The 22,907-nt window shown below is 43.0% G+C and overlaps 1 pseudogene; it reads right to left on the bottom strand.

The window, feature by feature from the left end:
* The window catches only part of LOC129869528 (pituitary adenylate cyclase-activating polypeptide type I receptor-like), a 69,877-nt pseudogene that overhangs the window by 19,029 nt on the left and 27,941 nt on the right, over positions 1-22,907 (bottom strand).

The raw sequence follows: 22,907 nt of genomic DNA, 5'->3' as shown, positions 1-22,907 counted from the left end.
TGTATATCTCTTTATGATCACACTCATCATGTACTGTATATCTCTTTATAATCATCATGTACTGTATATCTCTTTATACTCATCATGTACTGTATATCTCTTTATACTAATCATGTACTGTATATCTCTTTATACTCATCATGTACTGTATATCTCTTTATACTCATCATGTACTGTATATCTCTTTATACTCATCATGTACTGTATATCTCTTTATGATCACACTCATCATGTACTGTATATGTACTGTATATCTCTTTATGATCATACTCATCATGTACTGTATATCTCTTTATAATCACACTCATCATGTACTGTATATGTACTGTATATCTCTTTATAATCATACTCATCATGTACTGTATATCTCTTTATAATCACACTCATCATGTACTGTATATGTACTGTATATCTCTGTATGATCACACTCATCATGTACTGTATATCTCTTTATAATCATACTCATCATGTACTGTATATCTCTTTATAATCATACTCATCATGTACTGTATGTGTACTGTATATCTCTTTACAATCACACTCATCATGTACTGTATATCTCTTTATAATCATACTCATCATGTACTGTATATCTCTTTATAATCATACTCATCATGTACTGTATATCTCTTTATAATCATACTCATCATGTACTGTATATGTACTGTATATCTCTTTATGATCATACTCATCATGTACTGTATATGTACTGTATATCTCTTTATGATCACACTCATCATGTACTGTATATCTCTTTATAATCATCATGTACTGTATATCTCTTTATACTCATCATGTACTGTATATCTCTTTATAATCATCATGTACTGTATATCTCTTTATAATCATACTCATCATGTACTGTATATCTCTTTATAATCACACTCATCATGTACTGTATATGTACTGTATATCTCTTTATGATCATACTCATCATGTACTGTATATGTACTGTATATCTCTTTATGATCACACTCATCATGTACTGTATATCTCTTTATAATCATACTCATCATGTACTGTACATCTCTTTATAATCATACTCATCATGTACTGTATATCTCTTTACGATCACACTCATCATGTACTGTATATCTCTTTATGATCACACTCATCATGTACTGTATATCTCTTTATAATCACACTCATCATGTACTGTATATCTCTTTATGATCACACTCATCATGTACTGTATATCTCTTTATAATCACACTCATCATGTACTGTATATCTCTTTGTGATCACACTCATCATGTACTGTATATCTCTTTATAATCATACTCATCATGTACTGTATATCTCTTGATAATCACACTCATCATGTACTGTATATCTCTTTATAATCATACTCATCATGTACTGTATATCTCTTGATAATCACACTCATCATGTACTGTATATCTCTTTATAATCACACTCATCATGTACTGTATATCTCTTTATAATCACACTCATCATGTACTGTATATCTCTTTGTGATCACACTCATCATGTACTGTATATCTCTTTATGATCACACTCATCATGTACTGTATATCTCTTTATGATCACACTCATCATGTACTGTATATCTCTTTATAATCATACTCATCATGTACTGTATATCTCTTTATGATCATACTCATCATGTACTGTATATCTCTTTACGATCACACTCATCATGTACTGTATATCTCTTTATAATCACACTCATCATGTACTGTATATGTACTGTATATCTCTTTATGATCACACTCATCATGTACTGTATATCTCTTTATAATCATACTCATCATGTACTGTATATGTACTGTATATCTCTTTATAATCATACTCATCATGTACTGTATGTGTACTGTATATCTCTTTACAATCACACTCATCATGTACTGTATATCTCTTTATAATCATCATGTACTGTATATCTCTTTTTAATCATACTCATCATGTACTGTATATCTCTTTATAATCATACTCATCATGTACTGTATGTGTACTGTATATCTCTTTACAATCACACTCATCATGTACTGTATATCTCTTTATAATCATCATGTACTGTATATCTCTTTTTAATCATACTCATCATGTACTGTATATCTCTTTATAATCATACTCATCATGTACTGTATGTGTACTGTATATCTCTTTACAATCACACTCATCATGTACTGTATATCTCTTTATAATCATCATGTACTGTATATCTCTTTTTAATCATACTCATCATGTACTGTATATCTCTTTATAATCATCATGTACTGTATATCTCTTTATAATTATACTCATCATGTACCGTATATGTACTGTATATCTCTTTATAATCACACTCATCATGTACTGTATATCTCTTTATAATCATACTCATCATGTACTGTATATCTCTTTATGATCACACTCATCATGTACTGTATATCTCTTTATAATCATCATGTACTGTATATCTCTTTATAATCATACTCATCATGTACTGTATATGTACTGTATATCTCTTAATAATCACACTCATCATGTACTGTATATCTCTTTACGATCACACTCATCATGTACTGTATATCTCTTTACAATCACACTCATCATGTACTGTATATCTCTTTACAATCACACTCATCATGTACTGTATATCTCTTTATAATCATACTCATCATGTACTGTATATGTACTGTATATCTCTTTATAATCATACTCATCATGTACTGTATATGATTGCCTGTGTCGTTTTGGTGCTGTTGTCATGTTGACGTGTGTGTGTGTGTGTGTGTGTGTGTGTGTGTGTGTGTGTGTGTGTGTGTGTGTGTGTGTGTGTGTGTGTGTGTGTGTGTGTGTGTGTGTGTGCATGCATGCGTGTGTTCCTGTGTGCGTGTTGTTTTCATGTTGATAGCGGTTAAAGGATCAGAGAGGGCTGTGTAATTATTTCTACCGACTGATTAGATAGAGGATTAGATGAACCACAGAGGGCAACCACACAAGAGATCTTAGAGGCAGGAAACAATGAACAGCTAGAAACACACCACACACAGAGAGAGAAGAGGGGAAGAGATGGAAACAAACACTGACAGAGGGTAGGGAAAGAGTCTTTCAGCAGCAGAGAAAATGGAGACAATACATGGACAGAGAGAACTTACATAGAACTTACATGTAATGAGGATAAAAGAGAAAATGAGGATGAGGATAAGGGAGGAGGGGAGGATGAGGATAAGAGAGTAGAGGAGGATGAGGATAAGAGAGGAGAGGAGGATGAGGATAAGAGAGTAGGGGAGGATAAGAGAGTAGAGGAGGATGAGGATAAGAGAGGAGAGGAGGATGATGATAAGAGAGGAGAGGAGGATGAGGATAAGAGAGTAGGGGAGGATAAGAGAGTAGAGGAGGATGAAGATAAGAGAGTAGAGGAGGATGAGGATAAGAGAGGAGGGGAGGATGAGGATAAGAGAGTAGGGGAGGATAAGAGAGTAGAGGAGGATGAGGATAAGAGAGGAGGGGAGGATAAGAGAGGAGAGGAGGATGAGGATAAGAGAGTAGGGGAGGATAAGAGAGTAGAGGAGGATGAGGATAAGAGAGGAGGATGAGGATAAGAGAGTAGAGGAGGATGAGGATAAGAGAGTAGAGGAGGATGAGGATAAGAGAGGAGGGGAGGATAGGAGAGTAGAGGAGGATGAGATAAGAGAGTAGAGGAGGATGAGGATAAGAGAGGAGAGGAGGATGAGGATAAGAGAGTAGGGGAGGATAAGAGAGTAGAGGAGGATGAGGATAAGAGAGAAGAGCAGGAAAAGAACATCTGAGAAAGAGAAAGACAGAGACAGAGAGAGAGAGAGAGAGAGAGAGAGAGAGACAGAGAGAGAGAGAGATAGAGAGAGATAGAGATACACAGAGAGAGAGAGAGAGAGAGAGAGAGAGAGAGAGAGAGAGAGAGAGAGAGAGAGAGAGAGGAGAGAGAGAGAGAGAGAGAGAGAGAGAGAGAGAGGAGAGAGAGAGGAGAGAGAGAGAGAGAGAGAGAGGAGAGAGAGAGAGAGAGAGAGAGAGAGAGAGAGAGAGCACACCCCACAGAGCCCCAGGGCAACAGCACAATTAGACCCAACCAAATCATGAGAAAACAAAAAGATAATTACTTGACACATTGGAAAGAATTAACAAAAAAACAGAGCAAACTAGAATGCTATTTGGCCCTAAACAGAGAGTACACAGTGGCAGAATACCTGACCACTGTGACTGACCTAAACTTAAGGAAAGCTTTGACTATGTACAGACTCAGTGAGCATAGCCTTGCTATTGAGAAAGGCCGCCGTAGGCAGACATGGCTCTCAAGAGAAGACAGGCTATGTGCTCACTGCCCACAAAATGAGGTGGAAACTGAGCTGCACTTCCTAACCTCCTGCCCAATGTATGACCATATTAGAGAGACATATTTCCCTCAGAATACACATATCCACAAAGAATTCGAAAACAAATCCAATTTTGATAAACTCCCATATCTACTGGGTGAAATTCCATAGTGTGCCATTACAGCAGCAAGATTTGTGACATGTTGCCACAAGAAAAGGGCAACCAGTGAAGAACAAACACCATTGTAAATACAACCCATATTTATGCTTATTTATTTTAACTTGTGTGCTTTAACCATTTGTACATTGTTACAACACTGTATATATATAATATAACATTTGTAATGTCTTTATTGTTTTGAAACTTCTGTATGTGTAATGTTTACTGCTCATTTTTATTGTTTATTTGACTTTTGTATATTATCTACCTCACTTGCTTTGGCAATGTTAACACATGTTTCCCATGCCAATAAAGCCCCTTGAATTGAATTGAATTGAATTGAGAGAGAGAGAGAGAGAGAGAGAGAGAGAGAGAGAGAGAGAGAGAGAGAGAGAGAGAGAGAGAGAGAGAAAAAAGAGAGAGATAGATAGATATATAGATAGATAGATAGATAGATAGATAGATAGATAGATAGATATATAGATAGATAGATAGATAGATAGATAGATAGATAGATAGATAGATAGATAGATAGATAGATAGATAGATAGATAGATAGATAGATAGAGAGACACAGATAGAGAGACAGAGAGATAGAGAGACAGAGAGATAGAGACCTGTTGCCAGAAGAGAAGGGCAACCAGTGAAGAACAAACACCATCATAAATACAATCTATATTTATGTTTATTTATTTTCCATTTTGCACCTCATTACAACACTGTATAATAATAACATAATAACAATAATAACATAATATGACATTTGAAATATCTTAATTTTTTGGAATGTTTGTGAGTGAAATGTTTACTGTTTTTTTTATTGTTTATTTCACTTTTGTTTATCACCAATTTCACTTACTTTGGCAATGCAAACATATGTTTCCTATGCAAATAAAGCCCTTACATTGAATTGAATTGAGAGAGGTGTAAGATCAGTTAAAAACAGGCAGTGATAACTGATCAGTTTGCTGCTGAATTTCTATTAGTGAGATTATTCCTAAGTGGACTAGAGCAGTTTCCTGGTAGTCAGATCTACTGACATAACTAGGCCATCACAATGACGGACGAGGCGACTCCATCAAACACACAAATATACGCACGTGCGCACACACACGCACACACGCACGCACGCACACACACACACAGCGTGATGTTATGATGGAGGAGGGGTGTCAGTCCGTCACAGGAGAAATAGCCCCACTGCTCAGTTCATTAGGATCCATCTGCTTCTTAGTAAGATAGGTGGGAGGAGATATGGAGACGCACCTCCCTCTGTCCTCTGGAGAGACTGATAACTCTCTCTGTCACTAGAGTACATACAAAACCTCAACCCTCAACTAACACACATACTCTCTCTATATCGCTCATACAAACACTGTCCTCCTGTCTAGCAGCTGTTTGGCATTGGCAGCCTACAGAGCAGCAGAACAGAGTAGCTACATCATTTTCTGCTGATACCTGTATCCTCCACCAAGGGTCACATTGATGTCACCAGCAGGGTGCAGGGTGGGGACAACAGGGAGCTGATATCTGCATCCTCCACCGAGGGTCACATTGATGTCACCAGCAGGGTGCAGGGTGGGGACAACAGGGAGCTGATATCTGCATCCTCCACCGAGGGTCACATTGATGTCACCAGCAGGGTGCAGGGTGGGGACAACAGGGAGCTGATACCTGCATCCTCCACCGAGGGTCACATTGATGTCACCAGCAGGGTGCAGGGTGGGGACAACAGGGAGCTGATACCTCCATCCTCCATCGAGGGTCACATTGATGTCACCAGCAGGGTGCAGGGTGGGGACAACAGGGAGCTGATATCTGCATCCTCCACCGAGGGTCACATTGATGTCACCAGCAGGGTGCAGGGTGGGGACAACAGGGAGCTGATACCTCCATCCTCCACCGAGGGTCACATTGATGTCACCAGCAGGGTGCAGGGTGGGGACAACAGGGAGCTGATACCTGTATCCTCCACCGAGGGTCACATTGATGTCACCAGCAGGGTGCAGGGTGGGGACAACAGGGAGCTAATACCTCAGCTTCAAGGGGAAGGGTGTTATACTCTGTATACTGATGAGTTGATTTGGAGAGAACTGACAACTTATTAGGCTCAACGATGTAGGAGACGGGCTGTTATGTAGACTGGAGCCAGCTAGCTGCATGAGATTTGATTATGGCTTCCAGAATAGGTGTTGTGTATCTCCATGATGACTTGATTTTGCAGTCGAAGCATCTTTCACTACTCTCTCTATGTCACTTTCCTGCCTCCTGTCTCCTGCCTCTGGCCTGCCACTGTAGGAGATGTACATTACCAGTCAGAAGTTTGGACACAGCTACTCACTCAAGGGTTTTTCTTTATTTTCACTATTTTCTAAGTTGTAGAATAATTGTGAAGACATCAAAACTATGAAATAGCACATATGAAATCATGTAGTAACCAAAAAAGTGTTAAACAAATCAAAGTATAGTTTAGATTTCATATTCTTCACAGTAGCCACCCTTTGAGATGCTGACAACATTGCACACTCTTGGCATTCCCTCAACCAGTCTTAGGGCTTGGCCCCTTTTTTCTCAATTTCCGCCTGACTGACTTTCCCAAAGTAAACTGCGTGTTGATCAGGCCCTGAAGCCAGAATATGCATATAATTGGTACCATTGGAAAGAAAACACTTTGAAGTTTGTAGAAATGTAGGAGTAAAATAAAATAATGTAAAATAATGTTGGAGAATATAACACAATAGATATGGTAGGAGAAAATCCCCCAAAAAACCTGAGAGAGCATTGTAAGAGCATGAGACCATGCTCTTACAATGGAAAGTATAGGGGCATACTGAATTCTAGCTCCCAGGATGCAATTCCTATGGCTTCAACAGGGTGTCAGCAGTCTATGTTCAAGGTTTCAGGCTTGTACCTTCCAAAACAAATAAGAAATATGAGTTTTAGCCAGGGACACAGTCTTGGAAATTCGTGTTTGGGCACGCGATGAAGACAAGACGCACCTGCTAAAACCGGATTCCTATTGAACATACTTCTTTCCATAAGAAATATTATAGTTTGATTACATTTTAGGGTATCTGAGGAGCAAATAGAAATGTATTTTGACTTGTTGGTACAAAGTTTAGGGGTAGATTTTCAGATTCCTTTCTCTGCATGTTGAACGAGTGGATTACTCAAATCGATGGCGCCAACTAAACAGACCTTTTGGGATATAAAGAAGGATTTTATCTAACAAAACAACCCTACATGCTATAGCTGGGACTCTTTGGATGACAAATCAGAGGAAGATTTTCAAAAAGTAAGTGAATATTTAATCGCTATTTGTGAATTTATGAAACCTGTGCAGGTGGAAAAATATTTTGATGTGGTGCGCCTTCCATTCACCTACTTCACCTACTCACAAAGACACGGCGGTTGGACCGAAAAATCTCAAGTTTGGACTCATCAGACCAATGGACAGATTTCCACTGGTCTAATGTCCATTGCTCATGTTTCCTGGCCCAAGCAAGTATCTTCTTATTGTTGGTGTCCTTTAGTAGTGGTTTCTTTGCAGCAATTTGACTATGAAGACCTGATTCACGCAATCTCCTCTGAACAGTTGATGTTGAGATGTGTCTGTTACTTGAACTCTGTGAAGTATTTATTTGTGCTGCAATTTGAGGTGCAGTTAACTCTAATAAACATATCCTCTGTAGCAGATGTAACTCTGGATCTTCCTTTCCTGTGGTGGGCTATCTTCTGTACACCACCTCTACCTTGTCACAACACAACTGATTAGCTCAAACGCATTAAGAAGGAAAGAAATTCCACAAATGAACTTTGAACAAGGCACACCTGTCAATTAAAATGCATTCCAGGTCACTACCTCATGAAGCTGGTTGAGAGAATGCCAAGAGTGTGCAAAGCTGTCATCAAGGCAAAGGGTGGCTACTTTGAAGAATCTCAAATATAAAATATATTTTGATTACTACATGATTCCATATGTGCTATTTCATAGTTTGAGGGCTTCCCTATTATTCTACAATGTAGAAAATAGTAAAAATAAAGAAAAACCCTTGAATGAGTAGGTGTGTCCAAACTTTTGACTGGTACTGTATATTACTATGCACTAATGACACCATCATAACCGCTCAGTAGTATATCAACGCAGCAGCTTCCTGAGATGGTCATTAGGTGAATGCACCAATTTGTAAGTCGCTCTGGATAAGAGCGTCTGCTAAATGACTTAAATGTAAATGTAAATGTCATTGAACAGGGTGTGGACGTAGACGTTTTGTTGGATCACTTCCCACAGAATAACCATTCTACTAATGAGAGATCATTTAGACTATCACATCCCTTTATCAGACAGGAAGGTGGAGAAGGCAAGTGTGTGTGTGTCTGTGTGAGTTCACATGTGTGTGTTCACGTATGTGCGTGCTGTTGTTTATTTGTTGCATTAGTACAATGACAGTGAGTCACTGAATCCAACATGACATTTTACAACCTTGAAAAAAGTTCCCCCTGTCCACTCCAGTCAGTCCGATGTGATGTGCAAATCACCAGAAGGCTGTGATGAATATGAATGAGATGAATTAGATGGAACAGAAGAGTGGAGCAGAAAAGCAACAGAGGATGGTGTTCTCTCTCTCCAACCAGCCTGGAGTGTGGATGGGAAGACTTAATACACTCACAGTGCCACAACTACAATGACTCAGAGTACGAGGTCACAAAGTTGAGAGAAGAATGTGTGTGAGGGAAAATAAGTGTGTGTGTGTGTGTGTGTGTGTGTGTGTGTGTGTGTGTGTGTGTGTGTGTGTGTGTGTGTGTGTGTGTGTGTGTGTGTGTGTGTGTGTGTGTGTGTGTGTGTGTGTGTGTGTGTGTGTGTGTGTGTGTGTGTGTGTGTGTGTGTGTATATGCATACTGTAAGCGTCGCTCACGGAAAGGAAGTTAAAGAGGGTCTAACACTTTGGGACTGGGCTATTGGCTGTTATGGATAATAGATTAGAGCTGCACCCATCCAGTACCTCACTCCACCTCACAGTGAGATGGTGAGCGGGAGGAGAAAGACTGTGGGGGGTTGAACAGTACATCTAACAGTGGGAGGCTTGACTGATAAGTTGCCAGTGGGATTTTAGATCCTGTATTTTCATTAGCATAATGTGGCACGTAGACGTAGCATGAATGCAGAGGGCTAAGGCTGTGCTTGCTAGCCTAGCGGTAGCATAGAGTAGAGGAGGGCTAAGAGCCCAGAGACAGTAGACTAACTAGCTTCGTTAATGCTCCTCCTCACACTCTTCATCACTCCCTTAGTTTAATTATTTTTTTAAATTATTATTTTATTATTTCCGGTGCTCTCAGTTACAGTAGATGGACTGAACTCCACAGTACCTAAGGTGTACTTATTGTTGTCTAAGTCTGCGGGGACGGGATCCAGGGAGTGCTCTGTAGGCTAGCTCCCACTTTTAAATAAGTTACGACATCATTGATGATATTGAGAACCCTGGTCCTCCGCTCCCACATACTTTGAAGTTTAACCCCCGAAAGTCGATGTCCACGCCCCCATGGAAATCGAATTAGCATAATAGTTTAAGCTAGAGATATCTGTTTTTGCATTGGATGCGTCTCAATCCACCGCATCCGCCTATGTCTCACAGCTAGAGCAGTGTTTGTCAGACCATGAGACATCCCAAAAATCTGTCTTCTCACAAAATATTTTGTAGCGTCCGAAAGATTTCGCCTACAGTTGAAAAAATGTATGAAAGTATATAAGGAGACTGTTCAGAGCCAAAAATAAGGGGTGAAATACATGTACAATTTTTTTTTCCCCTTAACTTTCTTATATCTCTCAACGTCAACAGTGACTCCGGGATGCTGGCCTTCTAGGCAGAGTTGCAAAAAAAGACCATATCAAATCAAATGTTATTGGTCACATACACATGGTTAGCAGATGTTAATGCGAGTGTAGCGAAATGCTTGTGCTTCTAGTTCCGACAATGCAGTAATATCTAACAAGTAATCTAACAATTTCACAACAACTACCTTATACACACAAGTGTAAAGGGATGATTAAGAATATGTACATATAAATATATGGACGAGCGATGACCGTGCGGCATAGGCAAGATGTAGTAGATGGTATAGAGTACAGCATATACATATGAGATGAGTAATGTAGGGTATGTAAATATTATATAAAGTGGCATTGTTTAAGTGACAGTGACTAGGGTGGGTTATCTAGATGATTAATGATCTATGTTGGCCTGGTATGGTTCCTAATCAGAGGCAGCTGTTTATCGTTGCCTCTGATTGGGGATCATATTTAGGCAGCCATTTCCCCATTGTGCTTTGTGGGATCTTGTCTAGGTATAGTTGCTTGCGAGCACTACTTTGAGCTTCACATTTTGTTTTTTCGCTTTATTGTTTTTTTCCTTTGAGTTTATCTTCCAAATAAAAAGGATGGAAACATACCACGCTGCATCTTGGTCCACTCCTTATAACGATCGTGACAGAAGATCCCACCAACAAAGGACCAAGCAGCGTGCCCAGGAGGAGGAAGTATCCTGGACTTGGGTAGAGATTCTGGATGGGAAGGGGGAAGGACAGCGACGACGCCAGGGTTCGCGGCCACGAAGCAAGCCCAAAAAACAGCTCAACATTTTTTGGGGGGGAGGCACACGGAGTGGTCGGCGACGCTGAGGGGTGAGTCAGAGACCGAGGAGGAATATTGGGACAGATTGAGCGAGGAGTGGGCGGCAAAAGTTGAGGGGAGGGAACCAGAGACTGTCAGTGAGTGGAGGGAGAATGTGGAGGAGAGAGAAATGAGAGAGTTGTTGAATTGGTGGAGGATGCACGACATTTGCCCTCAGGAGCTTGTTATCGATTTAAAGCCACCTGAGTCAGCTCTCCGTACTCATCCTGAGAAGTGTGTTAAAGTTCCGGTACAAGTGATGCCGGCTATACGCACCAGGTCTCCAGTACGCCTTCCCAGCCCGGTACGTCCTGTGCCAACTCCCCGTACTCGTCCTGAGAAGTGTGTTAAAGTTCCGGTACAAGTGATGCCGGCTATACGCACCAGGTCTCCAGTGCGCCTTCACAGCCCAGTACGTTCTGTGCCAACTCCTCGTACTCACCGTGTGAAGAGTGTCATCGTTCCGGTACAATGTGTGCCGGATCTACGCACGGTGTCTCCAGTGCGCCTCCACAGCCCGGTACGTTCTGTTCCTGCTCCTCGCACTCTCCCTCAAGTGTGCATGCCCAGTCAGGTACGTCCTGTACCTGCTCCTCACACTCTCCTTGGAGTGCGTGTCCCCAGTCCAGTACGTCTTGTACCTGCTCCTTGCAATCGCCCTGAGGTGCATGTCACCAGCCCGGTGCCACCTGTACCGGTCTCACGCATCAGGCCTCCAGTGCGCCTCCACAGTCCAGTACGTCCTGTGCCTCCTGCCCGCACTTGCCCTGAAGTGCGTGTCACCAGCCCGGTGCCACCTATACTGGCCCCACGCATCAGGCCTCCAGTGCGCCTCCAAGGTCCAGAGCTTCCGGCGACAATTCCCAGTCCAGAGATTCCGGCGACAGTTCCCAGTCCAGAGCTTCCAGTGACAGTTCCCAGTCCAGAGCTTCCGGCGACGATTCACGCTCCGGAGCCTCCGGTGACGATCCACAGTCTGGTGCCTCCGGCGACGATCTACGGTCCGGCTCATACGGCGACGATCCACGGTCCCGAGCCTCCGGCGACGATCCACTGTCCGGTTCCTCCGGCGACGATCCACCGTTCGGAGCCCCTGGCGACGATCCACGGCGCGGTTCCTACGGCGGCGACCCACGGTCCGGTTCCTCCGGCGACAACCCACGGTTCGGTTCCTCCGGCGAGGATCCACGGTTTGGAGCTTCCGGCGACGATCCCCGCACCATCCCCGATGATTCCCCGCAAGATCATGGAAGATGAGGTATCTGCGAGCGGAGTGGGTACTTCGCCCCGCACCGGAGCCACCCCCGACGGTAGATGTCCACCCAGACCAACCCCTATTGAGTCAGGTTTTGCGGTCACAGTCCGCACCTTTGGGGGGGTACTGTCACGCCCTGACCATAAAGAGCTATTTACAACATTAACAATGTCTACACTCTATTTATGACCAATTTTATGTTATTTTAATTGGACAAAAAATGTGCTTTTCTTTCAAAAACAAGGACATTTCTAAGTGACCCTAAACTTTTGAACAGTAGTGTATTTCTTTGTTACTTCATGGGGTCTTAAAATTCAAAATCAAATTGCTAAATGATCCTTGGTATGACCTTCTTAAAACAATTCCATGTAGTTTAGTATGACATGTATTGTGCATTTCTGCCATTCGGAGGGTGAATGGGCAAGAATTTAAGTGCCTTTGAACGGGGTATGGTAGTAGGTGCCAAGCGCAACGGTTTGAGTGTGTCAAGAACTGCAACGCTCAACAGTTTCCTGTGTGTATCAAGAATGGTCCACCACCCAAAGGACCATCCATGCCCCTACGAATTGAGGCTGTCCTGAGGGCAAAAGAGGGTGCATCTCAATATTAGGAAGGTTTTCCTCATGGTTTGTATACTCAGTGTATATTATGCTCTCTCTCTCTCTCTCTCTCTCTCTCTCTCTCTCTCTCTCTCTCTCTTACGGTCTTCTCATTTTAAGAACATAAAACACACGAACACAGCTCTGTGTCTCTGTGAGTGTGATGAACATGGCTCATTTACACGCCTTATCTAATGTCAACCATTTTACGAGCCATGAGAGAGGCTATAACTGTGTATGTTTTCTTTAGGGTAGCCAGCTGGCTATGGCTGGGGCGGAGGAGGAGAGGAGAATGGTCATAGCCTATATAAACATGCCAAGTTTCCTTCAGGATGGGGAGGAATTAATGTAATCCTCTGTCTTGAATGATCTTAGAATGACTTCTAGTTTCTAAGACCATAATATAGATCCCCCAGGGATACTTACCAAACACTTGACTACTCAGTTGTGTTATTCTTCAACTGATAGAATAGTTTCTACGGTGCTTGTATGCTTTATAAATGACCCAAAATAGCAACTTTAATAGCAATACTAAACTGTAGAAGCTTTCCCCTCTGATCCTTCCACATACATCAATGTAATGAACAGAAAAAACACACACTGACGTCCTCCCTTTCACCTCTTCAGAAGCTTGAGTGGTTCTGGCTATATAAACTTCTCCCCACTGAGCTGAGTGGGTTTAGGCTAGGTTCAAAGGTCAATCAATAAATCAATCACATTTATTTACAAAGCACTTTTTACATCAGCAAAGAGCAAGCAGAAGCAGAGGCATGCCCAGGAACAAACCACTCATATATCAAAGGGTCAAAGGTCAAGTTAAAGGTTAAAGGTGAGATGTTACATTACCTTTGTTGGCGAAGAGCTGGGAGACGTCTGAGCAGGAGACGTTGACAATCTGGCCCACCTCAGCCCGTGACCAGCATCTGATCTCATCCCACTCTGTACGACACCCTGGCACACACACAGGTACGCAGGCACGCACGCACACGCACACACACACACACACACACACACACACACACACACACACACACACACACACACACACACACACACACACACACACACACACACACACACACACACACACACAGGAAGAATGGATCTTAGTACCTGATCTCATCACACTCCATAAGACACCATGAGAGACTCACACACACATGGATGTACGCGCAACACAAACAGGAGGCAGAAATAGTGGATTTTAACACAGTGTGTCACTTTCTGTAAGCAAGCTGGACGAATAGCGGATTTGTGCCGTGTTTGATGGGTCCACTGTGAACTCTAACAGACAGTAGATCACAGTAGAATTGGAGGAACAGGGAAATTAATGACAGTGTGTCATCATCATAGAGAAAATGTATAGAGATCCTTACTTGGAAATAAGCAGTTTTTGCATGGAAATTGCCATTGAGGGCCTTCACAATTTTAAAGTAATCAACTGAGTGGGGATTCCTATGGGTGGGGATTCCTATGGGTGGGGAGTCCTATGGGTTGGGAGCAATGTTGGTTATTAGTTACTTGAAAAAGTTATATATTACATATTACTCGTTAGAGTTAACAAAAATACCTTGTTACTTTACAACAAGTGGTCACCAACCCGTCGATCGGGATCGACTGGTCGATCTCCAAGGCATTCCTAGTCGATCACCAAACATTTATGTTAAAACAATGCTGGATTAAGCCTTGCTTTCCTATTTTTTTTTAAGGTTTCGTGCTGTTAGTTGTAGGTACACTTTATTCAGCAGCACTAGTGCCGGGAAGGCAAAGTGTATCATTTTGATCCATTCCATATGTCTGAAGGTAGAACTCCGCCTACACGGCAGGCACAGAGAGCAAATCAAGTGCACCTACGGCCCACCGCTGACTAATCAGATAATTCATATCACAATGTGTCCACAGTTTATTTGAGCCGTAGACTGTAAAAATAAGGCTTGATCGCACAGCAAAGTTGATACCGTGAGATTTCAGCTTTTTTTAAACCATGACTAGAGAGAGACTGAACGAATACAGCAAAGCACTGCTGTTTTTATGAGTAAGTTCATGAAAATTGTTTTCAGTACCGCCAACACATTGTTCAACACTTTTATAAGCCATAAAATGAGCTGCAATTAGCTGCAATGAATGAGTAACCTATTGCAAAGTGTTTCCATGTTTTGATGTTATTATTAGGTGCTTGTCTTTTTTATATTGAGGAATATTTCACTTTATCTGGACATCGGATTAACAACATGAATTGGTGAATGAGGCAGAAATAATGCAGTGCGACTTGAATTTCGCTGTCAGCTGGAAGACAGTGTCCCCTTTTATATGCGGAGGGAGGGAGAGCAAAGAGAGGGAGAGCGAAGGGAGGGAGAGCGGAGAGAGGGAGAGCGGAGAGAGGGAGAGCAAAGAGAGGGAGAGTGAAGGGAGGGAGAGCGAAGGGAGGGAGAGCGAAGGGAGGGAGAGCGGAGAGAGGGAGAGCGAAGGGAGGGAGAGAGAAGGGAGGGAGAGCGAAGGGAGGGAGAGCGGAGAGAGGGAGAGCGAAGGGAGGGAGAGCGAAGGGAGGGAGAGCGAAGGGAGGGAGAGCAGAGAGAGGGAGAGCAAAGAGAGGGAGAGCGAAGGGAGGGAGCGCGAAGGGAGGGAGAGCGAAGGGAGGGAGAGCGAAGGGAGGGAGAGCGGAGAGAGGGAGAGCAAAGAGAGAGAGAGCGAAAGGAGGGAGAGCGAAGGGAGGGAGAGCGGAGAGACTGTGAGTCGGTTGAGAGGCAGCCTCACCCCTGCTCTCTCCCTTCTCTCAAACTGACCATCAGATTAGTCCAGTAAATTAATAAAAATGGTTAATTATTATTCTTACTTAGCTGTGCCTGAAAAGTAATTCAACAAGTGATCTATTACAAGTGTGATCATTTTACAAGTATAACATTTTTTGTTATATAATTTCAAAATGGTCTGAGAAGAACAACATTGGCAGGGAAATTCAAGCGTAGCAGATATGCAGTGATAACGTATTGGGCATATAGCCTACTACAAACTTCATTGCTACAGAACTGTTATTAATAGGTTAATGTTGCATAGACTTACGTAAAAAAATGAATTGAAGCAGTAGATCTCGACATGCATTTTGATTCAAAAAGTGATCTTGACTCAGAAAAGGTTGGTGACCACTGCTGTACATTTACATTTACATTTAAGTCATTTAGCAGACGCTCTTATCCAGAGCGACTTACAAATTGGTGCATTCACCTTATGACATCCAGTGGAACAGCCACTTTACAATAGTGCATCTAAATCTTTTAAGGGGGGGGGGGGGGGGGTGGGTCAGAAGGATTGCTTTATCCTATCCTAGGTATTCCTTAAAGAGGTGGGGTTTCAGGTGTCTCCGGAAGGTGGTGATTGACTCCGCTGTCCTGGCGTAGTGAGGGAGTTTGTTCCACCATTGGGGTGCCAGAGCAGCGAACAGTTTTGACTGGGCTGATCGGGAACTGTACTTCCTCAGTGGTAGGGAGGCGAGCAAGCCAGAGGTGGATGAACGCAGTGCCCTTGTTTGGGTGTAGGGCCTGATCAGAGCCTGAAGGTACTGAGGTGCCGTTCCCCTCACAGCTCCGTCTCTGTACAATATTACTTTGTGTGGAAAGTAACACGTTAAATTACTAGTTATATTACTAGTTATATTACTTTGCGTTACTTTGTTTGACAGTCGCTGGGAGCAAGGCGAGCCACATGCGCTCTACCAAAGATAGGCTACTTACCTCCTCAGGTTTGATCACTAGTTTGGCCTTTCATCTGTGGCGCTGCTTTCCTGTGCTAGTCTACAAGTGCTGCTCTATCATATGGGCTGCTGATTTAGCCACATACAGTGTGAACCAAACATCTGTACAGATGTTCTATCTTTTCATTCAAAATCCCATAGATATGTATAGAGGGCACACTTGTCACTAGAAGGTGAGGCCCTCTGTGGGCTTTGCTATCACAGAAGTGATCAATGGCAAAGATCAGAGGTGCACCCTCTATACATTTCTATGGAGAGCTGTCATGATGTTTAACAGCTTTTTTCCACTCGCTCGAGAACTAAATGAGGAAACAAGTTGAGATTGGATCATGGAAATGCGCCCGGTAGAGATATAATTCTGAAAGTAGCGCACGCGTTGTTTGACAAAGTAAATGTAATAATATTACCCAATGTGAAAAAGTAACACTCTACTATACTCCGTTAATCATAAAAGTAATCTGGTTACGTAACTCATTAATTTTGTAACACATTACCCCAAACACTGGTTGGGAGCAATCAGCTAATGATCAGAGCATTGTCTTCTTCATATTGTTTTGCCTAGTTTGTAAATGGCTTTAAGCTATCACTGTCATCAATAAATTAATGACACACACGATTTGGTTCAATACTCCAGCACTGTAGGGGGCAGTAAATCACCAGTATTAGCTTTACACATCAAATTAAGAAGAAATTGACTACTTTAAAATGGTGATAGCCTCAATGGTGCTGCCGATGCTGGTCCTTGTCTAGGGAGCAGCAAGAGGAACTGCCTACCTTCAGGCTATGATCACACCCTACATCCCAACCCAAGTTCTCTGTTCTGGCACCTCTGGTCTCATTGTTCTCCTACCCCTACGGGAGGGCAGCTCCCACAGCCCAGTCCAAACTCTACTCTGTCCTGGCACCCCAATGGTGGAACCAGCTTCCCCCTGAAGCTAGGACAGCAGAGTCCCTGCCTATCTTACAAACACATCTGAAACCCTACCTCTACAAAGAGTATCTTAAATAATTCCAAAGCACCCTCCTTCACACCCCCCCACCCCGAGAAAAACATTGAATAAAAGCCTTTGTGAACTAACACTCGCACTTGACTTTTTCCCCCTTACTAGCTCTGACTGTGCTTCTTTATTGAGGAACAATTGACTTACTATGACTGTGATATGTGGTTGTCCCACCTAGCTATCTTAAGATGCATGCACTAAGTGTAAGTGGCTCTGGATAGAACCGTCTGCTAAATGACAAACATTTTCATGTAAAATGTCACAGACATAATGGCACAAATGCAATGTTGAGATCTATTAATCTATATGGTTATCACCTCCTGGCAACTGGGCACAACGTCTCTTTTGAGAACAGAACACTTATAGAAACATTTTTTATAATGAATAAGGCCTGAAAGGTCATTGAAAAGGCTAATTAGTTTGTCAAATCTGTAGCCAGTAATACAATGTAATGGTCAAAGTTGATTAGACTATTGCCATTCCATCTACTTCGGCCATTTCTTAGATACAGTTTAATGGAGACCAAAGAGGTCAAGATCAGGGAGGAGGAAGATGATCCTCTGTATTCCTATGTGTGTGGCAGGAGAGAGAGAGAGAGAGAGAGTGAGAGAGAGAGAATATAAAGTATAGACTGTTGATAGTATAATGAGAGCACGGGGGGGGTGTTGGTGGAGGGATAGAGGGTAGAGGGATAGAGGGTGGAGGGTGGAGGAGGGAGGTTATCCCTGATAATTGTTTCTCTGTTGCACTCACTTATAATTCATACCCACAAAAATACAGTAGCTCTCTTGGAAGTATCCCCTCTACATAGCTGGTCACTTGTGGGTTGTCATTCATGAACAACTAAGGTGAGAAGACACACGACTGAATGTGCACTGTGCTGTGTACTCTCTCATGTTCATTGCTTTTCAATGATCAAAAAATGAACTGCATTTCTGGGAAATGTACATCTGTCATTTAGCAGACATTCTTATCCAGAGCAACTTACAGTAATGAGTGCATACATTTTCATACCTGTCCCCGGTGGGAATAGAACACACAACCCTGGTGTTGCAAGCACCATGCTCTACCATCTGAGCCACACAAGAGATGGGCTGGTTCATTTTTATCCCAGTGGGCCTACCCACAAAATTATCATTATTTGGATAAAAATGGGTCGATGTGGGGGCCTCTAGGAAGAAAATGGGCTGTTGTGGGGGTCTCTAGGAAGAAAATGGGCTGTTGTGGGGGTCTCTAGGAAGAAAATGGGCTGTTGTGGGTGTCTCTAGGAAGAAAATGGGCTGTTGTGGGGGTCTCTAGGAAGAAAATGGGCTGTTGTGGGTGTCTCTAGGAAGAAAATGGGCTGTTGTGGGGGTCTCTAGGAAGAAAATGGGCTGTTGTGGGTGTCTCTAGGAAGAAAATGGGCTGTTGTGGGGGTCTCTAGGAAGAAAATGGGCTGTTGTGGGGGCCCCTAGGAAGAAAATGGGACAGTGTGGGGGCCTCTAGGAAGAAAATAGGCCGGTGTGGGGGCCTCTAGGAAGAAAATGGGCCGGTGTGGGAGTCTCTAGGAAGAAAATGGACCGGTGTGGGGGCCTCTAGGAAGAAAATGGGCCGGTGTGGGAGTCTCTAGGAAAATAATGAACAGCATACAAAAAGTGAGATTACGGTACCTGTTACAGTAACTGTACTAAATCTAGGCCTAGGGTTAGAGAGGGACATGAATGTGATGCATTCATCTGTTTAAATGAGAAGACAAGCAGATACGAGTCTGTGCTACTGATTATAGACATCAGTGTAATTCTGATTGAGTAGGCACCAGGAGAAGCCTGGTATTAGTGGGAGGTCTACAAGACCAGATAATCTATTCAGAATGGTTATGAACACTGGGAGGTTTCTGGCTCGTCTTTCTATATCTCCCTCTATCTTCCTCTCTCTTTCTCTGTTTCAGAACCCTTTCACTGTTGTTGAAAGGCAGCCAACATTGTTATCTGAATGATACAAACAAATGTCTTCTTTAATGTGTTTTGTTAACCTTCACAATTCTATACAACTTGTGTGTTTATTTATCCTTTCTATTGAGCAGAACTCCAGCGAACCAGGGGGTCTCTTTCTCAGGCACTAGCTCAGTAAGTCATCAACTGAGTAAAAAAGCTTTTCCTAAGGCCCTGAAAACAGTTGGTGACGTTTGAAGCTCTGTCCCTTGACCGCTGCTTACACATATGTCTCTGTCTGTTATTCCCCTCACATGGCTGTCAGGAGCTGTCCTTGTGGGTCTACAGTTGCTCCAAACCAGAGGAGGTATATGGAAGAGATCACTAATGAGAGAGGATCAACTCTCTCTCTCTCCCTCTCTCTCTCACTCTCTCTCTCTCTCTCTCTCTCCCTCTCTCTCTCACTCTCTCTCTCTCTCTCTCACTCTCTCTCTCTACAGTCTCTACATCAAAGGCCTGCAGCCTGTCGTCAATTAAAACAGGCTCAAAGACGGACGACTTCACATCTCATTCATAATAAAACACTGTATAGCTTTTGGGGAGTTCTTTTCAGGACCAGTTGCCACAGCTGTGATGTCACAACACTTTCTGACTGATGTAACATACAATATTTCATGGTTTTGAAGAGTCATGTCTGTTTGTCATGCAGAGGATCCAACTGGCCTAATATGTTGTTTTAAAACCTGGTCTGGTCACCTCATGGAAATCCTAATTTCTCATTATATGGGTCACCCTGACTTGTGTCTTGCAACAAGACAAGAACATGACATGCTAGTGCCATTTTCAGACTAAAACCTTAGAGAATACTGTGGATAGCATGCTGCTGCCTTGTGCTATTTCTACTTTAGGCTGGATTGAGGACCTCCTCGTGTTCTAATAAGCCAGATATTTAGCATTGTGCTAATTGCACCCTACCTACAGTAATGAAAAGGCACTCAGCCTGTCTGTATACAATAATGTTTTGTGAAAGGGGATCATGCTATTCTGTGTGTGTGTGTGTGTGTGTGTGTTTGTGTGTGTGTGTGTGTGTGTGTGTGTGTGTGTGTGTGTGTGTGTGTGTGTGTGTGTGTGTGTGTGTGTGTGTGTGTGTGCGTGCGTGCGTGCGTGCGTGCGTGCGTGCGTGCGTGCGTGCGTGCGCGTGTGTGTGTGTGCGTGTGTGTGTGATACTCTGTTGGTCGCTTGTGTAATCAGTGCTATTAGCACTCTGCTCTGTATCAGTGGAGGAGGATGGCGGGATAGACGAATAAATCAAATCAAATTTCAAATCAAATCTTTAGACGGATAAAGTGATACTTTCTCTTTTTCTCTCTCTCCCTCTCTCTCTCCATCTCAGTCTCGCTCTCCCTCTCTCTCTCTCCCTCTCAGTCTCTCTCTCCCTCTCTCTCTCCCTCTCAGTCTCTCTCTCAGTCTATCTCTCCCTCTCAGTCTCTCTCTCAGTCTCTCTCTCCCTCTCTCTCTCAGTCTCTCTCTCCCTCTCTCCCTCTCAGTTTCTCTCTCTCCCTGTCTCTCTCTCTCCATCTCTCTCCCTCACAGTCATTATTTTTCTCCCTCTCAAACTCTCTCTGCCTCTCTCTCCATCTCTCTCCCTCTCAGTCTCTCTCTGCCTTTCTCTCCATCTCTCTCCCTCTCAGTCTCTCTCTCTCTCTCTCTCTCTCTCTCTCTCTCTGCCTCTCTCTCTCTCCCTGTCTTTCCCTATCTGTCACGCCCTGATCTGTTTCACCTGTTCCTGTTATTGTCACCACTCCCTCCAGGTGTCACTTGTTTTCCCCAGTGTATTTATCCCTGTGTTTCCTGTCTCTCTGTGCCAGTTCATCTTTTTTCCCCCAGTGTATTTATCCCTGTGTTTCCTGTCTCTCTGTGCCAGTTTGTCTTGTTTTCCCCAGTGTATTTATCCCTGTGTTTCCTGTCTCTCTGTGCCAGTTCATCTTGTTTTCCCCAGTGTATTTATCCCTGTGTTTCCTGTGTCTCTGTGCCAGTTCATCTTGTTTCCCCCAGTGTATTTATCCCTGTGTTTCCCGTCTCTCTGTGCCAGTTCGTCTTGTTTTCCCCAGTGTATTTATCCCTGTGTTTCCTGTCTCTCTGTGCCAGTTCGTCTTGTATGTTAGTCAAGTCAACCGGCGTATTTTTCCCGTACTCCTTTTGCTATTCTCTTTTTGATAGTCTTCCCAGTTTTGACCCCTGCCTGACTCGGGACTACTTTCCCGCCTGCCAGATCATCCTACCAGCCCTGACCTTGATCCTGCCTGCACTTTGGTACCTTTTGGACTCTGAACTGGTTTTGACCCTTTTGCCTGTCCACGACCATTCTCTTGCCTTACCGTATTGGATTAATAAATATTGTAAGACTCCAACCATCCCGTGTCTGCATTTGAGTCTCGCCTTGTGTCATGATACTATCAGTCTCTCTCTCTCTTCCTCTCTGACTCCTTCTCAGAGAGGAGGAAGCATGAAGACTTCACATGTAAGGTTGGGTGGATACAGTATTTCCAAGCCTGTATCTGTGTTTAGTACCAGTGATTATAGATTATACAGTGTCTCCTGTAGGGAGGAGACCATTACTTACAGTTGATAGTGACAGCTTTACTATACAGTAGATATCTTACCATCACCATCGGATTTACAACATCACATACTATATAAAATCTATGGGGAGACTCCAAGACTGCTGAGATACTTATCTTATAGTAAACATCATGTATATAGTACATAGCTTAACCGTTAGTGGCTGAGGCAGGGTATTCGACTACAGTCTGTTCCTTCTTATTTTAAAGGCCAAAGTCTGGTCACATGGTGACCTGTGTACACTATTACATCACCCAGACCACCCATACCTCAGAGACCCAGGAATCCATCAGCTGAACATTCATGTGAGTTTATGATCCCCGTGAGGGGCGGTACAAATACAGGGACATGGTTTGTATTGTCAGAGGTACACACCTGATCTGGTTTGTGAGAGGGCTGGAATTAGATTGGGGAAAGAGCTAGGTGTGTGCGCTTCTTTTTTTCAATCTTTCCTTCTCTCACTCCTCTCTGACCTTCACTCTTCCCCTCGGGCCTCACTTTCAGATGTTTAGTGGCTGCACTTGTCTTCCATTTCTCAATTTCTCATACACAGATAGCTCTCGGGTTTTGTTGTAATGCTGTTTACAATATTGTTCCCTCAAAACGTTCAGTCTGGATATATGATATCTCTGCACTGATTGCATTCC

The sequence above is a fragment of the Salvelinus fontinalis genome, chromosome 14 (assembly GCF_029448725.1).
Source record: "Salvelinus fontinalis isolate EN_2023a chromosome 14, ASM2944872v1, whole genome shotgun sequence".
Lineage (NCBI taxonomy): Eukaryota > Metazoa > Chordata > Actinopteri > Salmoniformes > Salmonidae > Salvelinus > Salvelinus fontinalis.
The sequence above is the reverse complement of the archived record's forward strand: the minus strand, read 5'-3'. Positions and strand labels throughout refer to the sequence as shown.